Source organism: Humulus lupulus, chromosome 3, assembly GCF_963169125.1.
Source record: "Humulus lupulus chromosome 3, drHumLupu1.1, whole genome shotgun sequence".
NCBI classification, from domain to species: domain Eukaryota; kingdom Viridiplantae; phylum Streptophyta; class Magnoliopsida; order Rosales; family Cannabaceae; genus Humulus; species Humulus lupulus.
The window spans coordinates 126,125,766-126,146,350 of NC_084795.1; the positions used below are offsets into that span (position 1 = coordinate 126,125,766).

The 20,585-nt window shown below is 39.6% G+C and overlaps 1 non-coding gene across 1 annotated transcript; it reads left to right on the forward strand.

Moving 5' to 3' along the window:
- Nucleotides 1-12,783: 12,783 nt before the first annotated feature.
- On the forward strand, nucleotides 12,784-12,890 carry LOC133827848 (small nucleolar RNA R71). The gene has a single exon (XR_009890499.1). It is a non-coding gene; the product is annotated as a small nucleolar RNA R71 (small nucleolar RNA).
- The last annotated feature ends 7,695 nt before the right edge of the window (nucleotides 12,891-20,585 follow it).

Genomic DNA, 20,585 nt, shown 5'->3' on the forward strand with positions numbered 1-20,585 from the left:
ACTATATTTTCCCGACTAGGTTCGGTAGTGAGAATGGAGAGGGAAATTTCGTAAAAAACCAACTTTCAAATAACTAGACCCATTGAGGGAAGTTTTTCAAAAACTTTAAACGTCCTTATGGATTAAAATGTGTGAGGACAAAAATACCCTTGGTGGGTATTTTCTTTTGACCTTAATGACCAAAGTAGAATAATAATCTACTATAATGCCATAATTAATCCACATACACTGTATGTTAGTTAAATTGTTGGCTAACAAGGCAGGATTCTCTATGGGAAGATTTCCAAGTGCACAACAAAGGATTGCTTGTAAGTCAATCTATGATTTACTTGTCTACAACATGAATGAGCTAGTGTATTGCTTGCTAGAAGTAGGGCTTATACGCTAGTTAGAGAGATGACTCATTTAGAGACAATGACTATGTAGAGTCCAAAAACTTTACTTAGCTAGTTAGATAGTAGTAGCAATAGTAATAGTTGTAGTATTTCTATGATTGTGGATTTTGGTTCAGACCGGGATTTAGTTGGACACTCGTAGTAACACTTGTAGATTTTATAAGTTTAACCTATAGTTTAAGAATATTAATTATAACCTAAGGTCTAATTAATATAACTGATTACGAAGGAGATATTTATTATAATATAAGGTTTAGATAAACGCAATAAGGAAATGACACTTGTCATGTGTATGTTTAATGAATAATTAAGTATTTTGAGGAATAAACTTATTAAGAGTAATATTTGAATATCCTAGGGTTTGCAAGCAGCTTTGAAATCGTTAGAGGACTTAGTCAAGGCTATTTAATCAATTCAAATTAGGCTGAAAAAAATGCAATTATGTGTATAATATTTCAGCGTATGACGACATATCGCAGCACTAGGGGCCGATATATCGCCATACGAGGATACGAAAAACACGTAACTTCGCACGGCCACCTCGACGAGCCTCGGGCATATTAGCCCAGGCGATATGTCCCCTTCTAGGGGCGATATATCGGCTGTAGTGCCAGATATTTGAACATTTTTGAAACCGAGCATATTTTATTCCTTAACCTCTTGATAAGTCTAGAATCTTTTTGACCGAGTCTTTAGCCTCTGCTGAACGATTATTCAAATATTTTTCAATTAAAAAGCCATTATTTTATTCAAGCGAAATAAAGATCTTTTCATTCTTGAACTTTATAAATAGGACCTAGTACCCAGCCATTCTTCATTCATCAAGCTGAGTTCAGAGCCTACAAGCTGCTAGGAGTACTTTAGAGTGTAAACACTTGGGTTGGGGTTATAAGCTTTATCCTTAGAAGCTTAATAAACACTCGGGAAGTAAGGTTGGTAGTACATTTCAGTTCGACGTGTAGCTCGGTTATAGAAGCATTCGAGGTATTCCTTCTTCTAATTCCTTTCTGTGTTATTCTTATAGTTTTTCTACTCAAAATCCTAACTCGTATTCTTTATTCTTGGTTAGGAATCTAAGATCTTGAACGTAAGATTGTTGTTGGTAAGTATCCTTTTGATGGTGTAGTTCGTTCTTTTCATCCTGTTTCTTTAGTATACTCACCTTTCTATTATAGCTTTTAGGAGTGTTCCAAAGTCCCGATATTGTTCTCATATCCCGGTATATTGGTAAGGAAAATAGGATAGGATTTTATATGTTATATGTTATCGAATGTTGTGTTGTGTTATGAAATGTTATATTATGTATGTTGGTAGACTTGTGCATATGACTTGTATAGCTAACAAGCCCCAGTAAATTTATGGGCATATGACTTGCTTAGCTAGCAAGCCCCACAAATTGAATGGGCATATGACTTGATTAGTTAAGAAGCCCCAAGTAGTATAATGGCCATTGTAGTATATATGACATATGTTTTTGATATATTTTTAGCACATTTTATAAATTTTATGTATATGATTTATGTTGTTAGTTTTTCTTTGTTGGGCATTAGGCTCAATACTTTATGTTTATATGTGCAGGAAAATAGCTATGGCGGGGGAAAGGTTCTTGGGGAAAGGTTCTTGGCAGCTTGGGGATGTGTATTAAGGCAGGATGGAATCGATGGACTGAGCGTTCGATTAGAGGATGAAGTCTTTAAGTCTTTAAATTATGATTTCTATGTATTCTTTTCCGCACTTGATTTTGTAACCCATTTATTTGAGTTATGTTTTGCTTTATTTTCAAAACAATGGGTTGCCATATCCTAAGTAAAATATTTATGTATTCAAACCTTTTCTTTATATAATAAAGTTATGATGTTTTCATATGTACGTTTTCTTATGATTAGTATAGTAGTTATTAATGGTCCAAGGTCTAGAATAGTTGGGTCGTTACAGACTAGGCGATACTTACGCTTCATGTGAGATAAGTAAGTCCTGGAGAATGCTTATGCTCCACAGTGAGATGTTATGTATTGTGGTTTGGGCCACTCGAGACCCTTGAGAGAAGTATGTCATGGGGAATGCTTATGCTCCATTGTGACACATTGTGTATTATGGTCCGGTCATGGCCATGACTCTCGAGATAAGCACTGCGTAACTTAGGATTTAAACGATCCTAAGGATGCTTATGCTCTATTGTGATATGTCATTTTAGCATGGTTCGTGACTGTGAGAATTAGCAAGGAGATAAATATACTGTAACCTAGGAGTCTGAATGATCCTAGGAGTACTTATGCTCCATTGTGAAATGTTATTTAATTTGTCTGATTAGCTACCATGACAATTGGCCAAGAGGTAAGTTGGCTGTTGCGATATTTTTAAGCTATGCAAGTGCACACAGTCGCAATTTGTAATAATATGGTAAAAACCAAGTATCGTCCTCAAGGACTGAATTCTCAATTACCAGTCAATTAATTTCTTTTTCTATTTGATCAATTAGAATTCTTGATTTTTTTAGACACAGCAAAAGAAATTGTAATATTCAGAAACAATAATTAAAAATAAAATAACAAATAATAACAAAACTTTGGATTGAATTCACTGTAAAACAACTAGGAATCCTAATCTTCTCTACTATCCACTCTATTAATCTTTAATGCAATTACTACTGAAACTCTTCTCATTGAAATGATAGGTTTGCAAAAGTGTTAACTATTCGAGTTAAGAAATAGAAAACTCGACCTAGTGTGAATTCCCTATATTTCTATGGTAAATTCAAACAATAGGAAGCAGTGAATACAACCCTCAATCACATAAACCAATTTGATACTCTCGTTCTAAATAGAAGTCTATGTCTATTCAATTTTAGCATATTCAAATCTCACTTTTCAGATTTTGATTCAAATTCGTAAATCATATGTAGATGATGCGCAGTCAAATACATACACAATAAACCCAAATTGAATAGATTTCAGAATGAAGATGAAATAGATAAATACATTAAATCATAATAGAGTTTCAAGAGAGTCAATTAGAAAACCTAACAGAAATTTAGTTCATAAACATGACTAAATCAAACATAAACATGGAATCAAAAGATAAAGAAAAAGAAAAATAACTCTGAGTTGTCTTGTTGTTTCCTCCCTAGCCACCTTCCTTGATCTGATCTCCCCCTCTAAAAACGTCAATAATCAAGTTTTTAGAGACCCTAATTCATTTTTTTGCATGAAAAGACAAGATTACCCCTAAAAATTCCCCTAAATTGTGTTTCCGTACAGACCCTAGCGCTGGGGCGCTACGGGATAGCGCTGAGGCGCTGAAAATAAGTCTCAAAACACGCTTCTGGAAAATTGATGGCGCTGGGGCGCTGAAACGTAGCGCCTAGGCGCTACAACCCGCATAAAAATGTGCTCTCTATTTCTCGACAGCGCTGGGGCGCTGGTTTGTAGCGTTGGGGCGCTACTTTGCACAGAATAAATTTGACTCATCTAGAACAGCTTGCAGCGTCAGCTCATCGTCTTTTGATCATAACTTCTTCAATATAACTCCGAATTGAATGATTCAAAAAGCTGTGGAAAGCTAAGAGAAATATCTGCAACTTATTTTCTAGACATGTTTCCATAAAGTGATTAAATCGTTGTCAAAATGTGGCATAAAGTCTCAGACTTGCGTCATAGAACATAAACGACATGTACTGAGCCTCTTTAATGTTGAATCTTCCACACATGATGTCTTGAATCTCCACAATCAACACTAAATCCAACTTATTCATCTTTTTTAACATGTTTCTTCTCATCTCATGCCATGATATGCACTAGATCATTCAAACCTGAAACAAAAAGAAAACAAGCGTAAATCTGCACTAAACAATCCTAAATAACTAAAAACACAACCTAAAACGATCCCTAAAACAAACCTAAAATGACCCTAACAAATTCCCCAAAACTTAACCTTTACTCGCCCTCGAGTAAAGAACTCCAAACAATCCTAAAAACCCTAAACAACCAAACAAAAACAAATCAAGTTGACAACAACAAATTAAGCTTCCAAATTATGTATGTCTTGCTCGTATAGTTTTCAGAAAAAAAAAAATACAACCATAATGATAATCTAGAATTTTGATCAAAATATTTCTTTTACTCACTCAAATCACAACAAATATATGCTCTTCTGATCATGATAGATAAATAACATGCATTTGAATCCATTTAAACTTACCAAATTTCTCACCACAAACCATCAAATCTTATTATCTCATATGCTTGCTTCACTTACTACTCTCCACTAATATAGACAACACATGCCCAAGAATCAATAGGACTTTTATAGCTTATAACGATAGGCTTAGGCATGGGTAGATGAAATGTCATTTAAGCTCAAAATTACCATAAGCATTCAAATCAAACCAACCATATTTGATATCCACATCACAACCCCATGACAATCCCAATGGATTTTTATTTTTTTTTCTAAGATTGAGAAAATTCACTTACATTTCACTTTCTTTCAAAATTACACTCCCCCAAACTTTGTTTTTGTTTTTGTTTTTTTTTTTCTTTCACTGAATGTTCAAAAAGAGTGTAATCTACTTTCAATATATATATATTTTTTAGAATATTTTTCAATCTATTTTTCTTCAAAAAAAAATTTCTATTGATAACACCCAATCCAAAATACATACCATTACAAAACCACTCCCCAATCATCATTCACTTGTATGCTCATGGTAATTATTCATGGGAAAGAAACATTATAACGTCTTTCAGGTTGGCTCAAAATAGGTGTCACAACAAAGAATTTAACGTAAGGCTCAAAAAAAAAAAAAAAGGGAAACTAGGGATTAAATTAATCAAGGTTGGCTTGAAAGGCTCAATCGTTCCAAAAATGGCCTAAATCACCTTCCTAAACATGCATTATCTAGGATTTCGTCTCAAGTAGCAAGCAAGCAAGTTCTAAGCATAATCATCCATCTTTCCTTGAACCAAAATTCAGCAAGCGTAAATATCATCAAATGCACGAGCTTTATCTACAAATCATGATCAAGCTCTCACATATTTATATACACCCGAGCAACTCAAAGAAATATTCAACCAAGCACACAGATTTGGTTCAATTTTTATGGCTTTCATTTCATCAACTATATGAGCAATTCATTCATTCATTATCATCAACTAATCATTATCAACTCGACTGATCAAACATTCTAAACACCCTAGACACAACACAACCTAAAAAAAAAACTACATAATAAAGAAAACAAAGACTATTATAGAAAACATACGCAATAAAAACGCAACAAAGCTCTTCCCCCAAACTTAAAGAATACATTGTCCCCAATGTACAAATATAAGAAAAGAGAAGAAACTTACCAGGACGACAACACGAGCGTCAAAAGGGAGGAGGCGGTGGAGGCGCCGGAGATGGAGGATAAGGTGGAGGATAAGAAAAATAGTGTGTGTCTGCCTCATTCATCGACCATCGCTGCACTAAGCTATTCAAACGATCCACATGAGTAAGCTCATAAGCATGTCGTTGATTCATGTACATGTGCATATTCTGGTGAGACTGGATGAGATATTGATTTTGTTGCATAATGTAGTCCAACCGATGAGAAGTTCCTTGTGGTCCTGAGTCGATAGGATCCCCGATAGCAACCAATAATGGATCAACATGCATAGGATCAGCTGGTGGAGGCTCCATTTGCTCGTCTTGGGCTTGGATGTCTGGTCGACGTTGCCTTACTGCCCGAGGTCGTGGGGCTGGTGCAACGGTGGGAAGAGGATATTCTGCCACAATAGCACGAGTAAGAGGAGCAGAAGGCTCCTCTGGAATATCAGTGGTATACTCAGGCACATTATGAGCTCGACATAAATCAGTGATAAAAGAACCATGCCCAAGACCTCCCGTTGTAGTGCCCCGAGATATATGTTTTAAACTTGTAGGAATAGCACGCCCAAGATCCAAAGAAAAACCTTTCATTATCGCATAAACCATAAGTGCACGTTGCACAGGAATGGTGGAAAAATTACTCACGGGAAGGAGACGACAACAAACAAAATATGTCCAAGCACGAGCCTCCCGATTCATTTGACACAATGGCATAGTTTGAGGTACCCCATTCTTCATAGTCCATTGAGCCCCTGGAAAACACACTGTAGCAGCCACCTCATCATAATCAATGTCATTTTTCAGAAAATTATAATGTTGGTCGTCCGCATCTTGTAAAGGAGTAGTCCCAAAAATAGCATTAATCGAACGACGATTGACTTTTACTGTAACTCCTCTAACAAAGACTTCATTTTGCGAATCTTGCGGAAAATTAGCATAAAACTCATAGACCAGGGACTTGTTAACATTAATCAAATTTCCCTTCACAAAAGTAGCCCAGCCTCTACGTGCTATGTTAGCCCGTATAGGCTCATAAATCAGATCCTCATATGGCTCATGTTGAAACTCCATACCTCTTTCAGGGATCACTATCTTACGACACAATTTTTCATATCTGTCTGCCGCATCTTTACTAACAAAACGAGCATTATCATATCCCAGTGGAGGCGAGGGGTCCCTACGACGCCTAGATGATGAAGCTCCAGTATTCCTTGTCTTAGGTCCCATTGCACACTAATCACAACCTTTTCAGTCAAACAACAACCAGCCAATACACCACCAACCCACAAAAAATTTTCACAACAATTCTACCCAAATTTCAGCAGCACCTCCCCTGATTTTACTTCCTTTCCCAAAACAATAGTAATGCAGAATATACTCCACCAGCAAATATAATCACAATGATACACCAAAATCATAAAGTTCTCATCCACAATTTGCAAATTCACCCCAAACTTTGCTTAATAGAGATTAAAATTGAAAAATAAAGGAAGGGACCTTACTTGATGATAATCCATAAGCAAAAAGTTGTGATGAGTAGTCCACAAACAAAAACCCCATGAGAATAGCAGACATTTTCAGATTTGAAATTAGGGCTTGAATGTAGAGTAGATGGTGTAAATTTTTAGAGAAAAAAAAAAAGGATGATTGAGTGGTTGGGTATGTTGAATTTGTGAAAAAAAGAGAGGTTTAGGGAAGGATTTGAGTGAGATCTAAGGTAGACTGGGTGGTTATGGAGGTAGAGAAAGAGAAAGAGTCAGAAGGGAAGAAGAAGAAGAAAAGAATTTGGGGTAAAATTCGAAAAATTGGGGTTTTTTTTTTTTTAAAAAACTGGAGCCGAGGTAGTGCTGGGGCGCTGGATCTGGCGCCTAGGCGCTGCCTCAAAAAATTTTCTGGGGCTCTCGGGTTCGTCTTAGCGCTGGGGCGCTGCCTTTGGGCGCCTAGGCGCTATGTGAAAAAAAAATTCTGGGCACTTTCTGAGTTGATCAGTGCTGGGGCGCTGCCTTATGGCGCCTAGGCGCTACCTGGGAACTTTCTGGGGACCTTCTCTGACTTGAGGAGCGCTGGGGCGCTGCTTTATAGTGCCTAGGCGCTGCTCTTGAAACAAATCTTCATTTTTTTCTTCACGATTTTCACGGTTCAAACAATACATTAAAATAGAAATAACAACTAAAAACAAATTTCCTTCATTGTTCAAAACCAAATAAAATAAAGTAAAATGAATTTACAACTGAGAACTGCCTACTCAAAGCGCTGTCGTTAACATCATTTAGCCGGACGCTGGACCCCTCTTCAGAGAGGCTTCAGAAGGAGGATAGACTTTGCTTGATCAAAAGTACCACCCAAGTAGGGTTTCAATCTCTGGCCATTGACTTTAAAGGAATCACCTGAGTTGCCCCGAACTTCTACAGAACCATATGGAAAAACCTGAACAACAGTGAATGGCCCTGACCATCTTGACTTCAATTTGCCAGGAAACAGTCACAGTCTTGAATTAAAAAGAAGTACCTGCTGCCCTGGTTGGAACTCTTTCCGGATTAAGTTCTTGTCATGCCAAGCCTTTGTTCTCTCTTTATAAATCTTGGCGTTCTCATAAGCCTCATTTCTGAACTCGTCAAGTTCATTCAGTTGCAACAGCCTTCGTTCACTAGCGGTACTCCAATCAAAATTCAACTTTTTCTTAGCCCAGAATGCCCTATGCTCCAATTCAACTGGTAGATGACACGCTTTACCAAACACCAACCTGTAAGGAGAAATGCCTATTGGTGTTTTGAATGCAGTTCTGTAAGCCCAAATCGCATCATCTAACTTTTTCGACCAATTTTTCCTCGAACTGTCAACGGTCTTCTCAAGGATGCTTTTGATTTCTCTGTTTGAGACTTCAGCTTGCCCATTTGATTGAGGATGGTAAGGCAAAGCTTTTTGATGATATACTCCATAACGAGCCAGCAATGCATCAAGTTGTTTATTCACAAAGTGTTTCCCTTAATCACTAATCAGAGCTCGGGGAGTGCCAAATCTAGTAAAAATATGTTTATGCAGAAAATCAAGCACAGTTTTACCGTCATTGGCTCTAGTTGCTGCAGCCTCCACCCATTTGGATACATAATCTACTGCCAATAGAATATATTCATTGTTGTAAGATGGTGGAAAAGGCCCCATGAAATCGATGCCCCATACATCAAACAGTTCCACTTCAAGAATCCCCTGTAAAGGCATTTCATTTCTCCTCGAAATATTACCAGTTCGTTGACATCTATCACAAGCCTTGACAAAAACATTTACATCCTTGAATAATGAAGGCCAATAGAAACCACTTTGTAATACCTTAGCTGCCGTTCTTGATGCTCCAAAGTGCCCTCCGCATTGTTGAGTATGACAGTGATTAAGAATGGACTGCATCTCTTCTTCAGGAACACACCTTCTGATAATCTGATCAACACAGTGCCTATAGAGAATAGGTTCCTCCCAATAGTAGTGTTTCACTTCAGAAAAGAATTTCTTTAATTGCTGCTTTGACATCTCAGGAGGCACAATCTTGGCAACCAAGAAATTCACTATGTCAGCAAACCAAGGGACAGCTAAAGTCTCACTCACCCCAAACAACTGCTCATCAGAAAAGTGATCATTGATTTGCACCGCTTTCTTATTTTCATAATCCTCCACCTCAAGTCTAGAGAGATGATCAGCTACCACATTCTCGCTGCCCTTCTTATCACGAATCTCCATGTCAAATTCTTGAAGCAAAAGAATCCATCTAATCAGGCAAGGCTTGGCATCTTTCTTTGACATCAAGTATTTAATGGCAGAGTGATCAGTGTAGACAATCACTTTGTTACCAATCAGATATGGTCTGAATTTATCACAAGCAAACACAATAGCTAGCAACTCTTTTTCTGTAGGCATAATTCAGCTGAGCATCATTTAGAGTCCGACTAGCATAGTAAATAGACCTGAATACCTTGTCAATCCGCTGTCCCAGAACTGCCCCCACTGCGTAATCACTGGCATCACACATCAACTCAAAAGGCAATTCCCAATTCGGAGCTATCACAATTGGAGCAGAAATAAGCTTTTCTTTCAAGAAATTGAAAGCCCTCAAACATTCATCATTAAAATAAAAGACAACTCCGTTCATAAGCAGATTTGAGAGGGGCTTGGACACTTTAGAGAAATCTTTTATGAATCTCCGATAGAACCCAGCGTGACCAAGAAAACTTCTAACTCCTTTGACTGAAACTGTTGGAGGCATCTTTTCAATGGTAGAAATTTTTGCTCTATCTACCTCAATTCCCTCACTTGAAATTTTATGGCCAAGAACAATCCCTTCTTTCACCATAAAATGGCATTTCTCCCAATTCAGCACCAGATTTGCCATCTCACAACGACGTAGCACGTTCTCCAAGTTACCCAAATAGAGGTCGAATGATGAGCCAAAAACTGAGAAATCATCCATGAATATCTCAATACACCGGTCTACCATGTCTGAAAATATGGCCATCATGCACCGTTGAAATGTTGCAGGGGAATTGCATAGTCCAAATGGCATTCTCCTGGAAGCAAATGTGCCATAAGGACATGTGAAGGTTGTTTTCTCTTGATCCTCTGGTGCAATAGCGATCTGATGATACCCAGAATACCCATCCAAGAAATAGTAGTAGCTATGGCCTGCCAATCTGTCAAGCATCTGATCAAGGAAAGGCAGAGGAAAATGATCCTTCCTTGTTGCCTTATTGAGCTTGCGGTAGTCTATACAAATCCGCCACCCCGTTACAGTCCTTGTTGGAATGAGTTCATTGTTCTCATTTTTCACCACAGTCATTCCACCCTTCTTAGGTACCACTTGCACAGGGCTCACCCATGTGCTATCAGAAATTGGGTAGATTACCCCAACATCCAACCATTTAAGAATTTGCTCCAATACTACTTCCTTCATAGCTGGATTGAGTCTTCTCTGGGCCTCTATGGATGGATTGCTATTCTCCTCCAACAAAATTTTATGCATCACTGTCGATGGGCTGATTCCTCTAATATTTGCCAAGGTCCACCCAATGGCCAATTTATGCTCCCTTAGAACCCTCAACAGTTTCTCCAATTCTACCTTTGACAGGTCAGCTGACACAATGACAGGTAAAGTTTCATTCTCTCCCAAATAAGCATAGCGCAAGTGATCTGGGAGGACCTTTAATTCCAACGGCGGTGGCTGCTGAATGGAGGTTAGCGGTTTATCAGTCGTATCTGCTAATTCTTGAAACTTCATCCAATATGGTAAGAAGGAGTTTATCCAGTTTACACATTCTCTGATCTTAGCATCATCATCATCATCGCCCTCATCACCCAATAATACTGCCTCTAGGGCATCACTGCTCATCCTTCTCTTGGAGACTGCCTTTTCTATCACATCCACACTAAAGCAACTGTCACTAGCCACCGGATACTTCATACACTTGAAGACATTAAAGACCACCTCATCTCCTTGAACTCTAAGCTTAAGCTCTCCTTTGTGAACATCAATAAGAGCTTGGCCTGTGGCTAGAAATGGCCTACCAAGAATAATCGGGACATCTGTGTCCTCCATGTCCAGAACAATAAAGTCAGCTGGAAATATGAACTTATCCACCTTTACAAGAACATCCTCAATAATACCTCCTGGATGTGTTAATGATCGGTCTGCGAGCTGTAAAGTGACAGTTGTTGGTTTTGCCTCCCCCAAACCAAGTCTTTTAAACACAGATAAGGGCATCAGATTGATACTTGCCCCCAGATCACATAAGGCGTGCTTGCATTCAAACTTGCCAATGGTGCAAGGTATGGTGAAACTCCTCGGATCTCTTAGCTTTTGGGGTAACTTCCTTTGTAAAACCGCGCTGCACTCTTCAGTGAGTGCTACAGTCTCATAGTCCTCCATCCTTCTTTTCTTTAACAGAATCTCCTTCGTGAATTTAACATAGCTGGGCATCTTGTCCAAGGCCTCAGCAAAAGGAATGTTTATGTGCAGCTTTTTAAACACCTCAAGAAAGTTAGAAAACTGTTTATCAAGTGTAGTCTTTCTAAGCCTCTGAGGGTATGGAACTCGAACTGGCTGCTCAATAACAACTGGCGGAATCTTTTATGACTGCTGGTGGTCCTCAGTAACCCTTTCTGAATCAGACTGTGCACCCATCTCTTTATTCTGAACCACTGCTTGTGGAGGTCTAGGCTGCTCAGTTTGCTTCCCGCTCCTCAGAGTAATTGCCTGAACTTGCTCCTTGGGGTTGACTTCAGTATTACTGGGCAAATTTCCCTGGGTCTGTTATTGAGCATATTGGCCAACTGCCCAACTTGTGTCTCAAGGTTTCGAATAGAGGATCTGGTCTCAGTCAAAAATTGAGTCTGAGTATTAGTGAGAGTCAACAAGGTGGCTTGCAGTTCATTAGGCCTCTCAGGTTGAGGCATTGATTGTTGAGGCCTAGGCTGTTGTGATGACGAAGCTTGATGCATAGGTGGCTGAGGCATGTTATTCTGAAATTGGCCCTGAAACTGAGGTTGTTGGCCTTGATTATTCTTCCACGAAAAATTGGGATGATTTCGCCACCCAGGATTGTAAGTATTGGAGAATGGGTTATTGAGTGGCCTTTGAAAGTTTCCCACCGCTTGAACTTGAGCATGATCCATTGGGGTGTTATTATTCATACAGATAGGGCACTGATCGACAGAATGAGCACCACCACACATTTCACACCTCACTGCCATCTGAAGCGCATTAGCATATACACTCCTCTGTTGTAACTGCTTTGTCAAAGAGGCTACTTGCGCTGTTAGAGCAGTGATTGCATCCAGCTCATGCACCCCAGCTACCTTTCTAACTCCTGATGATCTTTCCTCAGACCACTGATGATTGTTTGTGGCCATGTCCTCTAGCAGCTCATAAGCACCAGTTGCACACTTGCTCATAAAAGTGCCACCTGCTGCAGCATCAATAATGGTTCTGGTTGTAGGACATAAACCATTGTAGAAATTCTGTACTAGCATCCACTGTTCAATGCCATGATGAGGACATCTTCTCAGGAGTTCCTTAAACCGTTCCCAAGCTTCATACAGTGACTCTCCATCATTCTGGCAAAAGTTATTGATCTCTCCCCTCAATTTAGCAGCTTTGGACGGAGGGAAGAATTTAGACAAAAATTTATGAGCTAGATCTTGCCAGGTGACAATAGAATTTGGCTGGAGCGAGTTCAGCCAACTTTTGGCTCTGTCCCTCAGAGAAAATGGGAAAAGCCTCAGCTTAATTGCATCGTCACTCACCCCATTATATCTGAAGGTTCCACACAACTCCAGAAAATTGGACAAATGGGTGTGAGGATCTTCAGAAGGTAACCCATTGAATTGCACAGAGGACTGCACCATTTGTAGAATAGCGGGCTTGATTTCAAAGTTGTTGGCCTCTACAGCTGGTGGGTGTATACTATTTTGTACTCCCGTCAGAGTGGGCAGTACATAATCCCTCATGCTCCTCTCAGCATTGTTCTGAGCCTGACCCCCTTGTACAATTCCAGGAATTAGAACATTCCTGCCATCCCCTTCATTCTGTGCCATCTTCACAGATTTCTGGGCCTCCCTCTTGTTCTTTCTGACTTGCTTGCAAGACTTTTCAATCTCAGGATTCAGAGGAACAAGTGTGTCTTTTCCTCTTCTCCCACGCATATACCAAAATTCACCTGAGATAGACAAATTAAGCAACTAAACAGATTAGAAACAAGAGAAATTAAAATCAAATTAGAATAAAAATTAATTAGACTGATATTGATAATTATTTTCAGTCCCCGGCAACAGCACCAGAATCATGTTGCGATATTTTTAAGCTATGCAAGTGCACACAGTCGCAATTTGTAATAATATGGTAAAAACCAAGTATCGTCCTCAAGGACTGAATTCTCAATTACCAGTCAATTAATTTCTTTTTCTATTTGATCAATTAGAATTCTTGATTTTTTTAGACACAGCAAAAGAAATTGTAATATTCAGATACAATAATTAAAAATAAAATAACAAATAATAACAAAACCTTGGATTGAATTCACTGTAAAACAACTAGGAATCCTAATCTTCTCTACTATCCACTCTATTAATCTTTAATGCAATTACTACTGAAACTCTTCTCATTGAAATGATAGGTTTGCAAAAGTGTTAACTATTCGAGTTAAGAAATAGAAAACTCGACCTAGTGTGAATTCCCTATATTTCTATGGTAAATTCAAACAATAGGAAGCAGTGAATACAACCCTCAATCACATAAACCAATTTGATACTCTCGTTCTAAATAGAAGTCTATGTCTATTCAATTTTAGCATATTCAAATCTCACTTTTCAGATTTTGATTCAAATTCGTAAATCATATGTAGATGACGCGCAGTCAAATACATACACAATAAACCCAAATTGAATAGATTTCAGAATGAAGATGAAATAGATAAATACATTAAATCATAATAGAGTTTCAAGAGAGTCAATTAGAAAACCTAACAGAAATTTAGTTCATAAACATGACTAAATCAAACATAAACATGGAATCAAAAGATAAAGAAAAAGAAAAATAACTCTGAGTTGTCTTGTTGTTTCCTCCCTAGCCACCTTCCTTGATCTGATCTCCCCCTCTAAAAACGTCAATAATCAAGTTTTTAGAGACCCTAATTCATTTTTTTGCATGAAAAGACAAGATTACCCCTAAAAATTCCCCTAAATTGTGTTTCCGTACAGACCCTAGCGCTGGGGCGCTACGGGATAGCGCTGAGGCGCTGAAAATAAGTCTCAAAACACGCTTCTGGAAAATTGATGGCGCTGGGGCGCTGAAACGTAGCGCCTAGGCGCTACAACCCGCATAAAAATGTGCTCTCTGTTTCTCGACAGCGCTGGGGCACTGGTTTGTAGCGCTGGGGCGCTACTTTGCACAGAATAAATTTGACTCATCTGGAACAGCTTGAAGCGTCAGCTCATCGTCTTTTGATCATAACTTCTTCAATATAACTCCGAATTGAATGATTCAAAAAGCTGTGGAAAGCTAAGAGAAATATCTGAAACTTCGTTTCTAGACATGTTTCCAGACAGGGATTAAATCCTTGTCAAATTGTGGCATAAAGTCTCAGACTTGCGTTATAGAACATAAAGGACATGTACTGAGCCTCTTTAATGTTGAATCTTCCACACATGATGTCTTGAATCTCCACAATCAACACTAAATCCAACTTATTCATCCTTTTTAACATGTTTCTTCTCATCTCATGCCATGATATGCACTTGATCATTGAAACCTGAAACAAAAAGAAAACAAATGTAAATCTGCACTAAACAATCCTAAATAACTAAAAACACAACCTAAAACGATCCCTAAAACAAACCTAAAATGGCCCTAACATTGGCCAAGTGGCCTAGGAGTCTTGATGAGCTGGAGTTTTAGTTTACAATTGATGGGAAATATGGGAAACAATGGATGATGAAGGTGAACTGCCGGTAGCAATGAGGTATTATTTTCTCTTAATTAGGTTCACTTCAAAAATGGAGTTTCAGTTTACAAATGAGCAAAAGCATAGGATTTTTACAAACCTTCCTCGAGGGAATTTTGAGGCACATGATAATAAAGACTATGAAGAGTTAGATGATGATATGCTAGATGAAGGATCATATTTAGATGATCCTGATTTTTAGAATAGTTAGTTTCATTGTTTGTTTTTTATTTATTATTTATGGTTGTAATTAGTGAAAACTCTTTTCCAAATTAATATCATGTTATTTTGTTATCATGTATGAGTTTGATATTTTTTCGCAATCATAATAAATTATAAATAAAATACATAATGACTAAGTTCGATGAGGGTGGATACAAATCAATGAACCGAGTTTCTATATTGAGAGTTAGGGGGCCATAGTAGTGGAAACAATTTTATTGATCCCAGCCCTCCCTCAATATGGTTAACTTTGGAACAAAGATGAGTTTCGAGCCTGAGAATAAAGTCATATAGGAAGATTAGAAATAGACTTAGAAAATAATAAAGATGGCTTGTTTTTCTAAGTATAGAAAGCCATCCTAATAATAAAGAAGACTTATATAAATTTTTTCCATAAGAAGTCATAATCAATAGGTCCGAATTATGTCTATTTAGAATAAGTTTTTGCCTTAGAGCCTATTAGGTAAAGTTCTAACATGTTTCTTTCAACTATTAGAACTCTATTGCGATGTCTCTCCGAAGATCTGCACGCACCAACAGAAATGCCTCCAACGCTGCTCCAGTAAACAATGAAGCCCCTCCAGTTCGCAGAAGGGGAGTGCATGCTACTGCCAGCCGCAACACGCTGGCACTGCCAGCTGACAACACTGCGGAGATCGCCAGACTGCGACAACAAGTCGAGGAACTTTTGCAGCAACAACGACAATAGGCTCAGCCCCAAACTCAGCCTCCACCGCAGCCGCAGCCGCAGCCACAACACCCCAACAAGTTGGTCCATATGGGGGATGGCCAGTGACGAATTATGCGCTGTATCCAGTACAACACATGGAGCCAATTTATGAGAGGTTCCGTAAGCAGCTTGCTCCAAACATTGAAGGGACTACAAACCCATTTGAGGTAGAATAATGGCTATGGAATGTGGAGCCAATTCTGACGCACATGAATCTTAGTAACGCGGACCGTATATCCTGCGTCTCGTCTTTGCTCAAGAAGGATGCCAGAATCTTGTGGGACTTTGTCCAACAGACTCACGATGTCGCCACTATGACTTGGACCAGATTTGTGGAGTTGTTCCACAAAAAGTACTACAATTCAGCTATCATTGCTTCAAGGGTCGAGGAATTCGCTAGTCTAAAGCAAGGCAATTTGACGTTAGCAGAGTATGCTCGGCAGTTCGACCGATTAGCTAAGTTTGCATCTGAGAAGGTTCCAACTAATTTTCTGAGAGTGAACAAGTTCGTTAGAGGACTTCAACCAAAGATTGAGCTAGGGGTTAATCTAGCAAACCTGGGGAATACTACGTATGCCAACGTTCTAGAGACGACAATAGAAGTAGAGAGGCTAGAGGCTAATGTAAGTAAAGAAGAAGCCAGTAAGCCTAAGCCTAGATAGCAGGGTCAACCTCAGACCAGTCAGGACAACAACCATAATAACAATAATCAGTCTGGCAACAACAGTAACGGTGAGAAAAGAAGGCATCCAGATAATAAGCAATCTGACAGCGATAAGAGGGCACGGACAAATAATGGGGAAATAAGCCGGGTTATGTGGAATACCCGCCATGTGCTAAGTTTCAGAAGAAACATCCTGGTGAATGCTGCACAAACACCAAGGAATGTTATAACTGTGGTCAGGAAGGACACCAGAAAAGAGATTGCCCTCAGCGCAAGCGAGAAGGGAAGAAAGACAACAAGATGGTTCCTGCTAGGGTTTTTGCCTTAACCTAAAGAGAGGCTGATGCTAGCAATAAGGTGGTCACAAGTCAGGTTTCTATCCTCAATAATATATGCTCTGTATTATTTGATATGGGAGCCACTCATTCGTATATCTCGTTAGGAATGATAGAAAAACTAGACAAACCTTGTGAAAGATTTAGAACTAGGTTTGTAACAGAGTTGCCTTCGGGCAAAGTAGTTCTATCATCACGGATAGTACGAGGCGTACCGATCAAGATTAAGGACGTAGAACTAGAAGGAGACCTGATAGAACTGGAGATCAAGAACTTTGACATGATACTAGGCATGAACTGGCTAGCACGGCATGGCGTAACCATCGACTGCAAACGCAAGAAGGTGATATTTGAGACTCCTGACGGCCAGAGATTATGTTTCATGGGACAAGTTTCAGGATTACGCACCCCGCTAATATCATCTCTTAAGGCTCAAAGAATGATAGAAAAAGGATGTCAAGCATTTTTAGCCAGCATCACAGATATAGTAAAGGAAGCACCACTTAAGATTGGAGACGTCTGGATTGTACGAGAATTCCCAGAAGTATTTCCCGATGACTTGCCAGGATTACCGCTGACTCAGGAAATTGACTTCACGATAGAATTAGTATTGGGCACTGAGCCTATCTCCAAAGCACCGTACCAGATGGCACCTACAGAACTCAAGGAGTTAAAGACGCAGCTACAAGAACTCCTAGACTTGGGTTTTATTAGGCCGAGCTATTCGCCATGGGGAGCACCGGTGCTATTCGTGAAGAAAAAGGATGGAAGCATGTGGATGTGTATAGACTATCGCGAGTTGAACAAGGTAACGATTAAGAATAAGTACCCACTACCCCGGATCGACGACTTGTTTGATCAACTCTGAGGTGCGACTGTATTTTCAAAGATTGATTTACGGTCCGGGTATCATCAGCTCATGGTAAAGGGAGGAGATATTCCTAAGACAGCCTTTAGAACTCGTTATGGACATTACGAGTTCTTAGTTATGTCTTTTTGTCTTACCAACGCACCAGCCACGTTTATGGACTTGATGAATAGGGTCTTCAAGGACTACTTAGATAAATTCATCGTAGTGTTCATCGACGACATCTTAGTATACTCTAAGGATGAAGTAGAGAACAAGGAACATTTGAGGTTGATTTTGTCACGACTGAAGGAGCATCAACTCTACGCCAAGTTCAAGAAATGTGAGTTTTGGCTTTCCAAGTGGCGTTCCTCGGGCACATTATATCAAAAGACGGAGTTGCAGTAGACCCATCAAAAGTAGAGGCCGTGAAGGAGTGGCCAAGATCAAAGAACGCATCTGAAGTAAGAAGCTTTCTGGGGTGGGAAGGTTATTATAGGAGGTTCGTAGAGGGCTTTTCTAAGATAGCCACTCCACTCATCAACCAGACCCAGAAACAACAAAGATTCAATTAGAATGATAGAAGTGAAGAAAGTTTCCAGTTGCTTAAAGATAAGCTTTGCTCAGCACCAGTACTCTGTGTATTGACACCCAATGATAAGTTTGTAGTTTACTGCAATGCGTTGAAGCAAGGGTTGGGTTGCGTGCTGATGCAGAATGACAAGGTGATAGCCTACGCCTCATGACAGTTGAAGGAGTAAAAGCAACACTATCCAACGCATGATATGGAATTGGCAGCGGTGGTCTTTACGTTGAAAATCTGGCGCCATTATCTTTACGGAGAACGGTGTGAGATTTATACGGACCACAAAAGTTTAAAGTACTTTTTCACTCAGAAGGAGCTCAATATGAGGCAGCGCAGGTGGTTAGAGCTAGTAAAGGATTATGACTGTGAAATCCTATACCACCAGGGAAAGGCAAATGTAGTTGCCGATGCGCTAAGTAGGAAGAGTTATGGAAGTTTAGCAGCACTAGCCAGAATAGAAAAGCCGCTGCAGCAGGAGCTGATCAATGCCATAATAGAGGTAGTTATCGGAAAGCTGGCTAATTTGTCTATCCAGTCAAATCTGCTAGAAGATATACGGATTGGGCAGGGACATGATGACACACTAGCAGCACACATGGATGCAGTCAGAGAAGGCAAGACCACAGACTTCTCAATATCTAGTCAAGGTTTATTGAGATATAAGGATCCGATATGCATGCCAAATGATCAAAAGATTAAGAAGACGATTCTAGAAGAAGCGCACAGCACCTCGTACTCTGTTCACCCAGGGTCGACCAAGATGACTCATGACATCAAGGCAATCTATTGGTGGTTAGGGATGAAGAAGGACATAGCAGAGTTTATGTCTAAGTGACTAGTATGTCAGCAAGTGAAAGCAGAACATCAACGACGTGCAGGCTTATTGCAACCGCTTAGTGTACCAGAATGGAAGTGGGACCATATAGCTATGGACTTCGTGACAGGTTTGCCAAGAACGACTAAGCAGCATGATTCCGCTTGGATAGTAATAGATAGACTAACCAAGTCAGCTTATTTCCTGCCCGTTAAGACTTCATACACGACATACCAATATGCAGACATCTATGTCTAAGAGATAGTACGGTTGCATGGAATCCCCAAGACAATAGTGTCAGATAGAGGATCGGTGTTTACATCGACATTTTGGGGAAGTTTACAGCAAGCTATGGGTACTAAGTTAAGTCTTAGTACAACTTTTCATCCTCAGAGAGATGGGCATTCCAAGTGTACGATTAAGATTTTAGAGGATATGCTGCGCGCTTGTGTACTTGATTTCGGAGGATCATGGAATAAATACTTGTCGTTGATAGAGTTCTCCTACAACAATAGTTACCAGTGAACGATCGGGATGGCACCTTATGAGTTGCTATACGGAAGAAGGTGTCGATCACCGTTGCACTGGGACAAGGTAGGAGAAAGGCAGCTTCTAGGTCCCGAAGCTGTTAGACAATCTCAAGAAGCAGTAGTGCTCATTAGACAGTGTATGCTTGCTGCTCAAAGCCGACAAAAAAGCCATGCAGATGCCAAGCGACGCGATGTGGAATTCAAAGTTGGAGATCAAGTCTTCTTTAAGATATCTCCTATGAAAGGTGTGAAACGATTTAGGAAGAAAGGCAAGCTTAGTCCCCGATTTATAGGTCCTTTTGAGATATTGGAAAAAGTGGGAGGAGTTACGTATAAACTAGCCTTACCGCCAGCTCTTGCAGATAGCCACAACGTGTTCCACATCTCAATGTTCTGCAAGTATGTGTCAGACCCATCTCACGTCCTCAAGTACGATACGATAGCACTTCAGAAAGACTTAAGTTACGAGGGACGACCGATTAGAATCCTGGATATAGGGGTGAAGCAGTTACGATCGAAGAGTATTCCTATAGTTAAAGTCCTATTGAGTAATAGTTCGGAACAGGAGGCAACATGGGAGTTGGAGGAGGACATGCAAGGCCGGTATCCGGAGTTA